Here is a 17,646-nt window from a genome sequence, read left to right on the forward strand (position 1 = left end):
ATCATCAATTGACTGTGTCAACATGTCCACCATTAACTTATGATCATGTATACTATATTTCAAGTGGATCCAATAATGTATGAGGGAGATATAGCCCTTGAAATGTCCTAGGGGGCGCTGTTGATCCAAATTTCAATGTAATCCAATAGAGCTTTTTAGGGACTGACAAAGATCAACCATATTTATTTTGGAGTGAATCGGACCATACATGTGTAATTTACAGCCAAACGCATGGCCATGGCGTGACATCAGAATTTGCCACGCCGTCATAGCCACACCCTCCAGCTAAAGCAGTCAGTACTGGCGATTGTCTTAGACTATCATATGTTATCTGTTACTTGGGACAGTTTGACATTGATTAGGTGAAGAACATCAAAAATTGACTCTCTAAAGGAAAACATGACACTTCCTGTTCTCAGGGGGTGGGGCTTCAATGATGTCAGAGGCAGATCAATCTCAGAAGGTTTCAGGTCTCTGTGACTTTCCTTGTAGGAGCTATATCAATTTTGTCTTTTATGGCGAGAAGTCATATTTTGAGGCGTGGCCACGCCCGCACGCTTTCATGTATCAAAAAACTTTTGATAACTTTACATCCCTAGTGCCTTAAGAGTGTACTGAGTGATTTTCACGTCTCTAAGTCAAAAGCTGTAGGAGGGGTTTGCTCACATATGCGGGCTAGAAAGGGCAAAACCGGGGTCAAAATGGCAACTTCAATCCAAGATGGCCAACTTCCTGTTGGGTTTGGACCAATGCTCCAACAGACTTTTTTGTAGGTCCTGAGAAGTTACATATGTGTACCAAATTGTAGGTCCTGAGAAGTTACATATGTGTACCAAATTTCAGATTTCTCGGTCAAAGCATGGTTTGGGGCTGATTTTTTAAAATTTTCTAGGAGGCGCTGTGGATGAATTAGGCCACGCCCACCAAATATGTCATCAGATCTCTGTCGGGGACTGGACTAGGATCAATCACATTGAATTTGGTGCAGATCAGATGATGGCGTGACGTCCAACTTCGCCGCACCACCACGGCCACGCCCTATTATGAAAAGTCACTGTGTTAGACCCACTAGTTATTAGTCACCTGACACAGTTTCAAGTTGATTGAGTGTAGACAGCCATATAACGACCTTTCCCAGTAAGAAAAAGTGTTCTCAGGGTCCTTCATGTCAACTTTGGTGAGGATTGGCATTTCTTTGGGAAAGTTATTGCATTTTTCACTTTGGGCGCGATCGCCATTTTTGTGCCCCGTCCACATCCCCTAAACATGGCCGAAAACTCACGATTTTGATAACTTTTAATCCCCCATGCCTTAACTGCATATTGACCAAATATGAAGCCGATAGCTCAAAATCCCTAGGAGGAGTTCGTTAAAGTTCGAGGTGAGTAAAAGTGAAAAACGGCCAAAAATTGGCCTTTGACCCAAAATGGCCGACTTCCCGTGCGTTTTAGGGCATACCTCCAAGACACTTTTTTTCTTGGTTTGAGGAGCTCTACCTGTGTGCCTAATTTCAGATCTCTACGACTTACGGTTTGGCATATCTCACGTTTGGGGGCGTGGCTAAGTGTTTGGCCACGCCCACCGACAACGACATTAAGGAACAAAAATTTTCATGGGGGGACAACTTTGGGTAAAATCGTGTGAGTTTTGGTGCATGGCAAAGTCCCCAAATTGCCCCGCAAAGACGCAACAGAAAAAAGATAGAATAAGAAATCCTACGATTACAATAGGCCCTTGCAGGCATTCCTGCTCGGGCCTAATAAGAAATCCTATGATTACAATAGGCCCTTGCAGGCCTTCCTGCTTGGGCCTAATTAGTCATTTCCCTATTAAACATTATTTATACTCTCCAGCACAGCAACAGTTTAGTTCATGCCTTGTGTATATACCAGGGCATTTGTATTCTGGAGAGGCCACAAGTACCCGGTTCGAATACCAAGGGATGGGTTAAATGCAGAGGATAATACCTCCATTGTGAGATAAATAAAGTAATGTTTTCCCTTTTTATTTTCAAAGGGATTTCAGACACCACTGCTTCATCTAATCAATTCTAAATTGAGACAATAAAATATCCCATAGTCTCATGTCTGCCGGTTCTGTCACCATCTCTGTATATTCATGTTAAAGTGTTCTAGACCTGTTACTTCGGTGGCCTATTGCAGTGGTCAGTGGGTGTAAACAAGTATGTGAAAGGAAAGATGGAAAGCGCTATCTGAAAACAGCAACTTCTGAGGAATATTTAACACTGTTTTATTTCTTTACAGGGATGTGAGAAAAACACAGACAACAAAATCTTAAAGAGACATAATAGTATTTTTAGGGTTAATAAATATCTACCACAAGATCTTTTGTGTTCTATATTACTCATATTCAAAACACAGCTATGTGGATGTTGTCTGGAGCTCTTTGCTGCATCTAAAAAGACTGTGGGGCAGTTTCACAAATATTATTATTGTTACTATCAAGGTTATTCGTTTATTCCTATGTATGTAGTTTCTTAGTCCTTTCTTATTTCCTGCTTTGCTTTTTGTCCTGTCCGGCAGAGTAGAAGACGAAGAAGAAGCCAAGAAGAAGCCCAACAGATTTACTTTCACAACTGGAGCATTACGGCTAACGCTTTAATGCTCTGCTTGATATTTATTAAAATAAAAACTTTTTTAGGAACTGCTTTGGGAATATTTGTAACATTTGTTATGGACACAGAGACGAAAACTAAATGGAAAATATAAGAAGCAAGAAAGAGAGAGAGGTGGGCGAAACATGAAAAAGGGAGAGGAGAAAAGAATGGAGGAGAGAGAGCAGGATAAGGGGGTTGGAGGTAACACCCTGCTTGCTTCTAAACCTCCAGAAAGATATATAACAACAGCATTGTTACCGGAAAGTGCACTACTAATGATGAATGCAAGATGTATTTAGCGGTAACTGTAGTTCAGTGTAGAACATATCTATGTATCTGTTAACACCTGAATCTAAACACCTGTGGGTGTAAGTGTGAGCGCGCTTGGGTATGCAAGGTTTCTCCATAAAAATATGCAATAGCGAGTGTGAGGAACCACAGACCTGCCTCCCTGGACCTGAGACAGACACACAGGAGATCCGAACCACAGACATCCAAAGGCCTCCAGAGCACGGGAACCTCAGGAGAACCACCGCCGGGACTACCGCAACCCCCACAGAGAAGAGCAGGGGAGAGTCCCAGAGGAACAACCCAGCAGCTACAGTGCAGACGCCTTAGGGAGCTGCATTGACGAGCCCACAGGTCCCACCGGCAGCCATCTACACCAGAGCAGATCCAGCCATGGACACCAAGAACCACAAGTACACCAGCAGGCAGAGACACCAGCCACTTGCAGGGAGTGTGGTGGAGAGGAAATAGCCCCCACACTTGACGGTGCCGATACCCCACAGGGGCAACCAGTCCCTGGACCCAGGAGGTGGTCCCCTTCCCTCAGGGTGGAGACATGCAGGCGCCACAAATCTCTTCCCCACAGGGGCACACCCCCACAGATGAGCTCCATCCCCAGAAAGCCAATGAAGATACGCCCACACAGCGCAAGCTTCACACACAACCCCACTTCAAGCATCCCCACAGCATCTGGCCCCCCACCACACAATGTGCCACGACAGCAAAGCAAGGGCCTCTTGCAACACCACCCCAGCCTCTGTCCTAGGCGCAACAGAGCAGACACCACTGAGCACGTGTCCACAACTGAACCCCGGACCCCACACCAAGATGTGACAAGCACCCCAGGTCGGCGGCCCCCACCACAACCCCCACAACCACACAAACACACCACATCACAGCCACCGCAACAATAGCCTAGGGAGAAACATTAATCAACTCACCTCCACCACAACCCGCCAGCACAAGACATGCTCCACCCTGCAGATAGTATGAACACAGCCCGGCATCCAGCCAAGGGCCAGAGCCACAGAAGGAAGCATCAGAGGAAGGCCACCACAGCACACCAAAGACCAGGAACCCCACTAACCCCACACCCAGACCATGGAGGTGCCCCGGCGTACTGGCCATTCACACCCCGCACGGCATACCCTGCAGCACCGAGCAGGTCGGCTGGCCAGCCCCTCCACCAAAGCGAAGCCACAACCCAATCAGCTTTGCACACTGCCCGACCAAGAACACCCAGGTTTTCTGCTCTTTGTTTTGGTGACCAGAAGTCACCGGTACTGGTCTGGAAATCGGGGACTTCTGGAAATTGGGGACTTCTGGTCACAGAGCAGTACCCGTTTTGGACAACCTGTCCCTGGCTAAGCTGTCCCTGGAAGAGCACGTTGCGTGCAAAAACAGCTGTTATGGCAACTAGTTTTGCTGCTGTTAACGTCACAGAGAGTAGAAGAAGAAGAGCAGAGCGCGAGCTTGTCAGCACAGTGTCTGTGTTTTGCCCTCGACCCTTTAAGGGCGGATTCCAGACGCCCTTCAAAGTCCAAAAAAACCAAAGCAAAACACCCGACCAGGGAGGGGAAGAAAAACAAAAAAGTACCCAAAACATAGCCAGAAACAAAAAAAACCCCAAACATGACCAGGATCAGAAACAAAACAAAGTTCAGGTGGGTGCCCCGAAAGTTGACCCGTCCTCAAGCTCCTCCGGGACAGGAACCGGAAGTGGAGGCAGTTCGTCCCCGAACCCCTCTGGAACAGGACGGAGAAGCAGTTCATCCCCGAACCCCTCTGGAACAGGAAGGAGAGGCAGTTCGTCCTTGAACCCCTCTGGAACTGGAATCAGAAGTGGAGGCAGCTCATCTCCAAACTCCTCCGGAACGGGGACCAGAAGTTGAGCAGCTCAACCTCGGGCTCCTCCGAAGCAAGAACAAGTAAGCAAGTGGAGGCAGTTCGAGCTCCTCCGGGACAGGAACTGGAAGTAGAGGCAGCTTGTCCTCAAGCTCCTTCGGGACAGGAATTGGAAGTAGAGGCAGTCTTTCCCCAAACCCCTCACGGGCAGGAACAGGATGTGAGGGCGGTTCGTCTTCTGACCCCTCCAGAACAGGAACAGGATCCGAGATCAGGCAGCGAAGGTAATTAACTGAGATAGGCCGGAGCAGCGGCATCGCACTGACATTCAGGAAAGCCAGGAGCTGAAGCGTAGCACCGATCCTCAATGGAGAAGCTAGCGTAGGAGGGAGCAGGAAGCCTCCGCATGGAAGTGGCAATTTTCTCCAGAGCTTTCTGTCACTCTGCTTCCATGGTGACGTTGATCAGAGTTTCTAGGGAAAAAAGCTGCCCCATTCCTCCAACCAGTCCTTCGCGCTGTTAGCTGTCTCTAATCTAATCATGGGGAGCTGGAAAAGGTTGTAAGCTGCGAAAACCACTTGGCTATGACTTTGCCTCTTTTAAACTCCCTCTCCAATCTTCTTGTTTGGTCCAGGTGGCTGGTTCCTTCTGTCATAATGTGGGTTGTGGTTAGGACTAAAGTGCAGAAGGATGCCAGGAGCCAGCAGACTGAAGGTAAGTTGAGTTTTAATTTCTCTCATTCACAGTACTCAGACAGGGAGACCAGGAGTATGAAATGCTCCAACCAGACCAGGATACAGAATACCAGACATCAAGGTAGGATACAGGTCATAGTACGAGACACGACAGAACGACAAGGAAGACAGGACTAACACAACAATGAACCAGTGGGGAACAATGGAAACTAAAGAGCCAAAATGCAAACAGGGAAAGCAGGGTGAACCAATGAATAGAAGGACCAGGTAATCAGGGGAACTAGGTACAGGTGTGGGTCAGACTGCAGGGAGACAGAGGGAGTGAAAGCAATTAACAACTCAAAAACACAGAATTAAAGGTAAACTAAGGACCAGACCAGGAGAAATAAACAAAAGCAGAAAATCAAAACACAGACACTGGCTGGATATAACAAGATGAGGACCCAAATGCAAGAAAAAAAGCTTTTTTTAACAAACAAAACAACAAAATTTAAGACAAGAACACAGGAGTACCTGCAGCTAAGAGACAGTGTGAGAAATCTTAACAGAATGATTTAAAAACTCCTTGTAAAGCACTACCTGATTTGGTACAGTGGTGCTACAGTGTCAACAAGGATTTGTCCAAAGCAAAATGTTTGAGAATTGATTGGTGACCTTTAGTTTTTATTTTCAGAGCTAGTTAAGAGGTTTTTTGTTATTGTGATTTGTGAATATAGAATAAATAAATGAATGAATAAATAAAGTAGTCAATGACAGGGAAAATGTGAATGAGCCAAGAACTGCATGAACTGAGAAAAATGAGGTGGGAGATATGCCTTTGTAACTACATACAAAATAAAATGCTATTTTTTTTGTTAAATAGCATTTTTGGCATTTCAAAAAAAGTTTATTTTGTGAAATAGCATTTTTGGCATTTCATCAACTGAGGAAACTAGTTAAATAATAAAAAAGTTATATACCGTATTTTCCGCACTATAAAGCGCACTTAAAAACCTTTAATATTTTCAAAAAATGACAGTGAGCCTTGTAATCCGGAGCGCCTTATATATGGATCAATTGGTTAATTGGTTGATCCATACTGGTTGTACACGGCGCTCTGTCAAAATGTTTCAGTACGACTGGTAAACTACAAAGCCGCACCGCTTGCAGCATTACGGCTACCGTAGTCAGGGGCGTCGCCGAAGTAATAGCGGTAAACACCTGTACTGTGCTTACTCCTAGTCCAACATCACTTGTGTGTGTATAACGTTTGAATGTACTGTTGCAGGAATTGCCTGAACTATATGTGATTAGAAGCTCAGTGTATGTTTCGTGTGTGTGTATGGAAGATGTTGACATTACTCCTCCGGACAGAGGTGGCGCTGTGTGCTGCCGTAGCTGAGAATCAAGAATGAAGGAGTGACGTCGGTATTATTGTGTGTGTAGGGTGGGTAGAGACGGCGACCGGAGCAGCGGTGAATGAGTCTGTAAGTCCTGTGTTTTTACGTGCTGCAAAGTCATTAAAAAGAACCCCGAATCTCGTCAACAACTCAGTGTTTTGATGCTGTTTCTTCATGCTCAACTCAGCAACGTATGAGTGAGGGAGTTAACCCCGAGGAAACTAGTAACTTCGGCCCTGGAGAAAGCGTCTCCCCTGTGTCATCAGACTACTGTCAGGGGACAGAAACAGGAAAGGTTAACAGTACTAACGTTTGATTTAGTGCATCAAACTGTTTCTTTTACGTGTTTACTGAATCAGGGAAAAGTTCCCTTTCATGTTTTAACTAACGTTTGATTTCAACTTCAACTTCATAGACTCCAATGCATTCCTAACGTGCGGTTGGCTCTATTCAATAAAATTCTATGTAGAGGAGACCTTACCATGAGAGTGAATGGAGTTATCAGAACGCTGGTTTGTAGTGTATTAATAAAGTTTGACTGACTGACTGACTTATCTGACTGTTTTGTTGACATTCTCTTTAGCACAGCTCCATCTAGTGGATGCATAACACAACCCCAGTCAAACGTTTGACTGCAGTAGCTTCTATTCTATGCGCCTTATAATCCGGTGCGCCCTATATATGAAAAAAGTTCTAAAATAGGCCATTCAGTGAAGGTGCGCCTTATAATCCGGTGCGCCTTATAGTGCGGAAAATACGGTATATTTATAATAAGACTATACTAGGATGCCCCTCTTTGAACGGCCACCTTAATGTGGCGGAGGGGTTTGAGTGCTCGAATGATCCCAGAGGCTATGTTGTCCGTGGGCTTAAATGCCTTTGGTAGAGTCTCCCATGGCAAACAGGCTCTGGGTGACGGATCAGACAACGAGCAGTTTAGAAGCCTTCATGAGGCTTGTGAGATCACCCGGTACGGTGGAGACCCCCACCCTGGAACCAGACCTGCAGTCGGGACTCATCGGCGAGAGCCTTGTGGCTGTGTTACTCCCCTTGGGACCCAGCCAGGCCAAGCCCAAATATGAGATGTAAGGCCATCCCCCAGTGGGCCCATCACCTGAAAGGGGAACCATGAGGGGCCAGTACCAAAAGGATCGGCCAGCGGTCAAAATGGAGACCTAGACAACCCGATCTCGAGATGCTTAAACTGGATCTAGTGATGTCAAATGTCATCTCACTGGGGGGGAAGGAGCCTGAGAGGTCAGGGGGTCGAGAGATATCGGTCTAATATTTTTGCGGCCTTTATTTTTCATTTTTCAACAGTAGGTAGACAGGAAAGAGGGCAACGATACGGGGAGACATTTAGCAAAGGTCGCCGGATCCGGGACTAGAACCCGAGACAGCCATATCGAGGACAATAACCTCTGCACATGGTTGTGCGCTTAACCCCTACACCACCAGCACCTCGCCCTTCAACAACACTGTTAACAGCTGTACAAGCGGAGCAGTAGTTTGGTTCGTATTACTGGCACTAAGTCGGACCTGTTCTCAGAGCATGGTGGACTCCAGCGGGGCTTCCCTTTGTCACTGGTCTTGTTCATAACTTTTATGGACAGAATTTCAGTTGCAGCTAAGGGCCGGAGGGGGTCTGGTTTGGGGACCAGTGGATTTTGTCTCTCCTTTTTGCAGTTGATGTGTGAGGGGAGAATGGAGCAGTAGATCGACAGAAGATGCGGCCACCGCAGTGATGAGGATGGTGTGCTAGTCGATTGTGCTGAAGAGAGAGCTTAGCAAAAAAGCATAGCTCTTGATTTACCAGTCGGTCTACATTCCTACCCTCACCTATGGGCATGATCTTCGGGTCATGAACCAATGAGATCACGAATGAGTGCCAGGCACTCCCTTAGAGATATGAGGAGATTGTCCATCCGGGAGGACCTCAGAGTAGAGCCGATGATCCTCCACATCAAGAGGAGTCAGTTGAGGTGGTTCAGGCATCTGTATCGGATGCCTCCTGGACGCCACCCTTGTTAGATGTTCCAGGCATGTCCCACCAGGAGGAGGCCCAGGACACAGCCCAGGACATGCTGGAGGGACTATGTCTCTCGGCTGGCCTGGGAACCCCCCTGGGGTTCCCCCAGAGGAGCTGGAGAAGGTGTCTGGGGAGAGGGAAGTCTGGGCACAGAGACACCTTCTCCAGCCCCTCTGAAGCCCCTCTCAACCTAGTCTGCTGCCCCCACAATCTGGTTCTGGATAAGTGGAAGACGACAAGTACAAATATACCAGGATGACCCCAGGTTCTCATCTAAAATCTTTTCTCCTCATATTCTATCAAGACCTCCATGGCTACCATACCTGATTAACATGGCTGATGGCTCTTTAGACAGAGGAGGCCTCACAGAATCATAGATGAACTCATGTTGGCGGACTCCCTGACCCTTGGTCACTCACCTGACAAGCTCACACAATATACTAACACATCAACCATGTAACCATACACACACACATAATGTACTTATACTCACCAACAGTACTGTCCAAAAGTTTTAGGCAGGTGTGAAAAAATGCTGTAAACAAAGAATACTTTCAGAAACATAAATGATAATTGTTTATTATTATTAATTTACAAAATGATAAGTGAGCGAACCAAACATACAGCCAAAGCCATTAAGAAGATCTTCAGCGCAAAGAAGAACAATAATTACTGGAAGTGATGGTGTGGCCCCCACAGAGCCCTGATCTCAACATCGAGTGTGTCTGGGATTACATGAAGAGACAGAAGGATGTGAGAAAGCCTACATCCACAGAAAATCTGTGGTTAGTTCTCCAAGTTGTTTGAAACAACCAACCAGCTGAGTTCCTTCAAAAACTGTGTGCAAGTATACCCAGAAGAATTGATGCTGTTTTGAAGGCAAAGGGTGGTCACACAAAATATTGATTTGATTTAAATATCTCTTTTGTTCATTCACCGCATTTTGTTGATTGATGAAAATAGCTGATTAACGCATCCATTTTTGAAAGCATTCTTTGTTTACAGCATTTTTTCACACCTGCCTAAAACTTTTGCACAGTACTGTATGTAAGTATATACATGTTCACATTTACGCACAACGTGCACACCTTACTTACATTAGTACACAACTTTTTCCCCTCGACCAAGTTTTAGTATTCTTTTAATACTACTTGTCCTTTATTAGTTTTATTAGTCTTGGGAAATGCTAACAACAGTGTGGAGAGACACATCTGTGCTGATACATTTGATTTCTATTCTTTAAATGTAAATAAAATGTAATAAATATGTAAAACCAAAAAATGAAATTAAATGAAGCCATTGCAGTTCCAGTTTCTTCCTTTCATCCTGGTAACATTTAATGCTTTTTTTTTTTATCTCCGAGCTGGCATGTCACCAGATTTAGTTTCAGAAATCTGATCACTTTACTCTTTGTTTTGCCAGGTTGAACTCTTTTTTTTGCGTTAGTCCCTTTCCTTGGTTACTGGATCTGTTCTGGTTCAGCTCTCTCTGTATTCAGTATATGTTAAATTGTCACCTTCCCTCCGTTTCCCTGGTCTGATCCTTCCCCAACTGCCCCACATTTCCTTGATTTGTCACATGTGGTTCTCCTGCAACGCATCAGTTTTCCCAGTAGTTAAAAGCCTCTGTGTTTCCTTACCTCCCCACCAGATTCTCCGTTCATCAATGTCCGTTCACTATTGCCTGTGTCCATGCCTGTTTTTCAATGCTACCTACCATAATTCCAGTTGCTTGTCCTTGGTTCTGTAAGCTATTATTAATTCTTTCAGCCTCCACTCTGGCTGCCTACTCGCCTCTCTGGGATTAGGTCCTTATTACGACCATGAGACCTTATGGTTGTGGAACATTCCAAAAGATGCCTCATTTGCTCAGTTTAATAAATAGATTTCAAATAAATTCAGTTAATAAAAACTCTACTGTATTGCACAACTTGTGTGGGGATCATTGAGGCATCTTGGATGCAGGAAATGGCTCAGTCAGGTGCACACTGACTTTTGGAGATTTGTTATTAAAGTTATTTAGTGAAAAGGAAAATAATGTAATTGCATACAAATATTTCCTTAATTCTGAAACGAGCTTTTTGTATTGTTGACTGGGTGTTTAAAAATGAATTTATGTAATGCTGCCTGTCTAGGAACCACCTACTAACCCACTAACAATATGGTACTTAGCATGTTTACTAGAAAACACAAAAACTGTAGCTGGCAGAGTTGAATCACATTCATTTTTTACACCTTCATATAAGTACAAAGCTTCTTAGGTTATGTTTATTCTCATCAATGGGTTATTCCAGCTACTGCTTTTCGAACCTAGATATATGTTAGTATTTTTATAAATCTACTAGGGTGCTACATAAAACTTGGCAAGCTAGCCAGGAGCAATATAAGTTTGGTTTTGACATTCAACAGACATTCGGTTGCATTTCTTTCAAGGAAATATATATAATTTTTGTGATAACATAGGTATGGATATTATACTAGCACCTGTCCACTTACTCTTTGAACAACTTGCCACACCTGAGGTCCAAAGAGTTGTAGTTGAAAAAGTTATTAAAAATATTGAGAGGAATTCCCAGCATCATGATTATGCCAAACTTTAACTGTTCTCAGGAAGACTGCCGTGTCCTCCTTTAGAATCTGATAATGATACCTGGAGGAACAATGTAGAGTTTCATTCCAGTGACACTACTGCATCTGACAAACATGTTGTCAGGTGAATAGTTGAAAAAATCTCCTTCCATCAGCTGACCAGATGACACCCCATTGAAGCGACGGTCCTGGCTTATCCAACCCAGATGATTATGAAGTTGTAAGGAAACACCTGCAAACACTCCCCGATGCAGGGAGTCCGAGTCTCCCTACTCTTCACCAATTGTGGTGGTTCAGAAAAATAAGTGGAAAAGTTCGCCTTTGCATAGATTATCAGAAACTCAATGCACTTTCCATAAGAGAGGCGTATGGACTTTCCAAACTGGTGGAGGCATTTTCTGCCCTCGCAGGATCTAAATGGTTTTCTGTGATGAATCTGAAATCTGTTCCAGATTGAGACTGAAGATAGAGATAAGCCCAAGACGGCCTTTGTGATTTATGAGTTCAACCGTATGCCACAAGGCATCACCAATGCCCCAAGCACCTTTCAACGGTTGATGGAAAAGTGTATGGTAACTCTCAACCTGAAAAAAGTATTGGTATTCCTCAATGATTTCATTGTGTTCTCTATTACATTAGAAGAACATGAAACTAGGCTTTTACATGCCTTTCAACAGTTGAGAGAGAACCGACTGAAGTTGTCTCCATCAAAATGTCGTTTTTTCCAAAGTTCTGTACAGTACTTAGGACACATTGTTTCAGCAAAGCCGTCGAGCCTGACCCAGAGAAGGTCAATGCCCTTTGTACTTGGCCTCGACTTCACACCGTTGGTGAATTAAAATCTTTTTTAGGCTTTGCAGGCTACTACTGTAAATTTGTGAAAGACTACTCAAAATTAGTCAAACCATTGAACGACCTCACCAAAGGTTATCTATCGTGCAAAAAAAGGGAAAAATGTCCTGGCCGGTTGTGTACTTTAATTCAAAAGAGCCTTTCACAGAGAGGTGGACAGTAGCCTGCTAACAAGCATTTGAGACTATTATAGAAAAGCTCACTTCCACCCCAGTGCTTGGTTTTGCCGACCCAAGGCTACCTCCACACCGATTCAATTCAGTTTTATTTATATAGCGCCAATTCACAACACATGTTGTCTCGAGGCACTTCACAACAGTCAGGTACATACATTCCAATTAATCCTAACAATAGAACAGTACAGTCGGAGTTAGCTTTTTATTCAAATTGGATAAAAAGTTTTTCTATCTAAGGAAACCCAGCAGATTGCATCCAGTCAGTGACTTGCAGCATTCCCTCCTCCCAGATGAGCATGTAGAGACAGTGGACAGTCACTGGCGTTGACTTTGCAGCAATCCCTCATACTGAGCATGCATGTAGCGACAGCAAAGAGGAAAAACTCCCTTTTAACAGGAAGAAACCTCCAGCAGAACCAGGCTCAGTGTGAGCGGCCATCTGCCACAACCGACTGGGGGTTGGAGAGAACAGAGCAGAACACAAAAAGAACACAGAAGCACTGATGCAGGAGTCCTTTCTATGGGAAGGAAAAGTGAATGTTAATGGATGTAGCTCCTTTAGTCGTTTCACCTAGAAAGAAAGAACAGATAAACTCTGAGCCAGTTTTCAAGGTTAGAGTCTGAAAGAGAGCACATAGAGTTTGTTACAGTTAAGCTCAGTCAATCGCCATGTCTAGGAGAGAGAAAGGGTTAAACACTAAAAGACAGACGATGCAAGTACTTCAGGGCTTGGTGCTGCTTTGCGTTAAGAACAGGATAGAAAAATGCGGGTTATTGCCTAAGCGAGCAGAGGGCTCTCACCCAGTGAAAAACGCTATCCAGCACATAAGCTAGAATTTCTAGCTCTAAAATGGTCTGTTTTGGAGAAATTCCAGGACTATTTTTATGGAAACTCATTCACCGTGATAACTGGCAATAACCCGTTAACAACAACCTTTTAAAGTCTGCTAAACTGAATGCTGCCAGCTATCGCTGGTTAGCTGCTCTTTCCACCTTTGATTTCAAAATCAAGTATTGACCTGGACTAAACAATCAAGATGCAGATGGACTCTCTCCGCGTCCTCATGAAAGAATGACTGAAGATCTTGCCTCAGCTGAAAAAAGTGAGCAGATAAAACAGTTTGCCTCCTATCATCTCTCTACGAGTATAGATCAGCAGAACCTGAGTAAAGAGGTTATCCATGCCCTTTGCCATCGACATCTATTAAGTGAGACCAACGGTCACTTCACTGTCATCAATCTGATCGAATCCCTTACTTTACATGTTGATGCAGTGCCAAATATGTGTGCCAGCTGGGAGGGTGAAGGGTGTTTTACTGTACCTGTTTATAGTGAAACAGATGATGACATGGAACATATTTGCTTGGAAAGAGCCCTTGATTTAGTTAGGTCAAAACTCTATTGGCCCAGGATGGCTGCAGATGTAGGGAAAAAAATCAAGTCTTGTGGGCGCTGTGTTATTTGGAAAACACCTCCTTAAAAGACTGCCCCTCTCTTGAACATCCAAACCACTCCACCGATGGAGCTAGTGTGCATCGACTACTTATCCTTGGAGCCCGACAGCCACAGTGCAAAGGACATCTTGGCAACAACAGATCACTTCACGAAGTATGCAGTTGCAGTACCGACTTCAACAGTAGCTAAGTGTTTATGGGAGCAGCTCTTTTTGTATTATGGGTTTCCTGAATGCCTATTTAGTAATCAAGGAAGGGATTTTGAATCCCAGCTCATCAGGGAACTCTGTGTCACCATTGGAATCACCAAACTACATACAAGTCCTTACAGCCCACGGGGAAGCCCGATTGAGCAGTTTAAACGGACTCTCCTCAGCCTTTAAAGAAAAACCAGAAAAGTCATTGGCGTAAAACCACTCACCCATGCTTACAATTGCACTAAAAATGAGGTTACAGGCTTCGGTCCTTATGCATTGAAAGTTTGGGCATCATCCAAGGTTGCCAGTGGACATTGCCTTCCATTTACCAGTTAGAAGCAGTATTCCAAAGCCCCACTCTCAGTAAGTGTTGAATCTGAGGGCAGATCTGGAAGAAAGTTATCAGCTTGCCATGAAAAATGCAGAGAAGGTTGCCGAACAACAAACTAATACAAGACTGAAGGAAGGCGATCATGTGGTTGTAAGAAACCTGAGGTTCCACGGCAAGCATAAACTGGCAGACAGGTGGGAGCCAACTGTTTACAGGGTTTTGGAAAAGATGAGAGATTTACCTGGGTTTAGGGTTCAGCAAGTTAATGGGGAGGGGCCAATGAAAACACTACATGGAGACCTTCTACTCCCATGAGGTGACTTGTCAGATGAGGAGGTTGAGGCAGGGAAGTCACAAAGACCACGAACCACAAGCACTCAACCTGAGGAAGAACCACCCTGTGTTTGGCCAACTTCACTTTCCATCTCTGAAAATAGGGTGGTCAAAGTGTATGATTTCCAAAAATCGCATAAATTACCAGTTCTGTGATTTATGCGGCAATAAGTCACCACATGTGACAGTAAAATACAGTAAAATTAAAGTAATTTGATCCTGTAATGCCAGTTGTTAAAAGGTTAGCTATCTATACAAGCCAAACTATTTGCACCAAGTCATTGAGTTGGCAGTAATCCCTCCTCCAGAGAAGCTTGTGGCAACAGTGGAAAGGAAATGCTCATTTTTGATAGTTCTACTCCCATGTGGTGACTTGTCACATGTGTCACAAGATCTTAAAACCATAGCCATTGGTTCAATATGGATGCTCTCAGTGAGCAACGGAACTTGATAAAATCTCTTTTACAGTGAACCTAAGCTTACTGTTCTGCATTGTTGTGCAGACTGGTTCCAAGATTCTAGATTTCAAAAAACATGGAAGATTTCATCATGATGGCAAGCCGAGCCTTGGAAGACTGACCAGCTGGGAGAGCAGTGTGGCCAATCGTGAGGCTGTCCCAGACTACGGATCCATTGATTGCCATTTTATGGACAAAGATAAGACATTACACAAACATATAGAACTATCTGGGTAGAAATAAAACAGTACCTAAAACGGATATATTATTCAGAAAGACTGATGCCCTTTAAACGGAAATTCCCACTTATTCATCAATAGAATAAGTAAAGAACCAAAGACTCTTTCTTGATAAAGTTTGATGTTTTTTTTTATTTAAACATTACTTTGCTGTAAAGAGCTCTACAATTATTTTATTCCTGTTGGCAATAAAGTGTTAGCTGTTCAACTCACTAATGCTCACCCATGGGTTATTCCAATTACTGCTTTTTGAACCAAGGTATTTGTTAGTGTCTTTATAAATCTACCAGGGCGCTGCATAAGCATATATTAGAATAGTAATTCCAAGATCAATTATTTTAGTAACATGAAAACAAACTGTCTTTTAGTGTAAAAATATCAGACGGGTTCTGTGAGTTTTATTTCCAACCTCATGTCCAAAGACCACAGTTCCTGGAACAGTTTTTTACAGTTCATTTAAGTTTTAGTTTATTTGTGCCAATTCCCAAGAAATGTCATTAAAGACAAAATGGTCCAGTACCCATCTAACATTGTAGAGTTCAGTTTGGTCCATTTTAATTTCAGATCAATCCAGTTCTTTCCAATACAATCCAGCCAAATAGTTACATTCACATCCAATTAAATATAGTCCAATTCAATCCTGATTGTAATACAGTAAAATTAAAGTAATTTAATCCTGTAATGCCAGTTGTTAAAAAGCTACCTATCTAAACAAGCCAAACTATTTGCACCAAGTCATTGAGTTGGCAGTAATCCCTCCTCCAGAGAAGCTTCTGGCAACAGTGAAAATGAAATGCTCATTTCATAGTTTTACTGCAGATACAGTTTAAAATGTCTCCAGTGCAAAATTAATTTTCTCATTAACTGCAGAACCTGATCTGTGTTTTGACTGTTTTGATCCTGTGGAGCATCCCTGAGTTATCAGAAATATTCGCTTCATCTAAACCTTCAACTTGTATGTTACTACAACTAAATTATTTAAGGAAGTGTTCCCTCTGATTACCAGCCCCATTTTAGATATTAACCTATCCTTAGTAAATGGATATGTACCATAGGCTTTTAAGGTAGCTGTAATTAAACCTTTACTTAAGAAACCTTCACTTGATCAAGATGACTTAATAAATTACAGACCTATATCCAATTTTCCTTTCTTATCTAACATTCTTGAGAAAATAGTTGTTTGAGCATTTACACAGCAATGAACTGTTTGAAGAGTTTCAGTCAGGCTTCAGAGCTCATCATAGCACTGAAACAGCTCTGCTGAAAGTCACTAATGATATTCTTATGTCCTCGGATAATGGACTTGTGTCTGTACTTGTCCTCTTAGATTTCAGTGCTGCATTTGAAACAGTCGATCATAATATTCTCTTAGAAAGGCTGGAATATGCTGTAGGGATCAGGGGAACAGCGCTAGGCTGGTTTAAATCTGATCTGTCTGACAGATTCCAAGTTTGTTCATGTAAATGATAAATCATCTTTAAACTCCAGGGTTAATTGTGGAGTACCACAGGGTTCAGTACTTGGGCCAATTCTCTTTACTATATATGTGCTTCCAATAGGTCAAATTATCAGGTAGCATAGGACACATTTTCACTGTTACGCTGATGATACTGAGCTTTACTTATCCATAAATCTTGATGAGCCCAACCAGTTAGACTACAAGCATGTCTTGAAGACATAAAAACTTGGATGACTTTAAATTTTCTGCTTCTAAATTCAGACAAGACAGAAGTTGTTGTCTTTGGACCGGAGTCAAAAAGAAACTGCTTAGTCAATCACTTAACCTGGATGGCATTAAATTGACCTCGGATAATAAAGTATAAAACTTGGTGTAATTTTTGGACCAGGACATGTAATTTAAATCCCATATTAAACAGGTTTCTAGGATTTCCTTCTTTCACCTCCGGAACATTGCCAAAATTAGAAATATCCTATCCAGGAGTGACGCTGAAAAACTAGTCCATGCATTTGTTACTTCAAGGTTGGACTATTGTAATTCTTTACTATCAGGATGTCCACAAAATGCAGTTAAAAGCCTTGAGCTGATTCAAAATGCTGCAGCAAGAGTTCTGATGAAAATTAAAAATATCGATCATATTTCTCCTATTTTAGTTTCCCTTCATTGGCTCCCTGTTAAATCCAGAATATAATTTAAAATTCTCCTT

Source organism: Girardinichthys multiradiatus, chromosome 12, assembly GCF_021462225.1.
Source record: "Girardinichthys multiradiatus isolate DD_20200921_A chromosome 12, DD_fGirMul_XY1, whole genome shotgun sequence".
Classification (NCBI taxonomy): Eukaryota; Metazoa; Chordata; class Actinopteri; order Cyprinodontiformes; family Goodeidae; genus Girardinichthys; species Girardinichthys multiradiatus.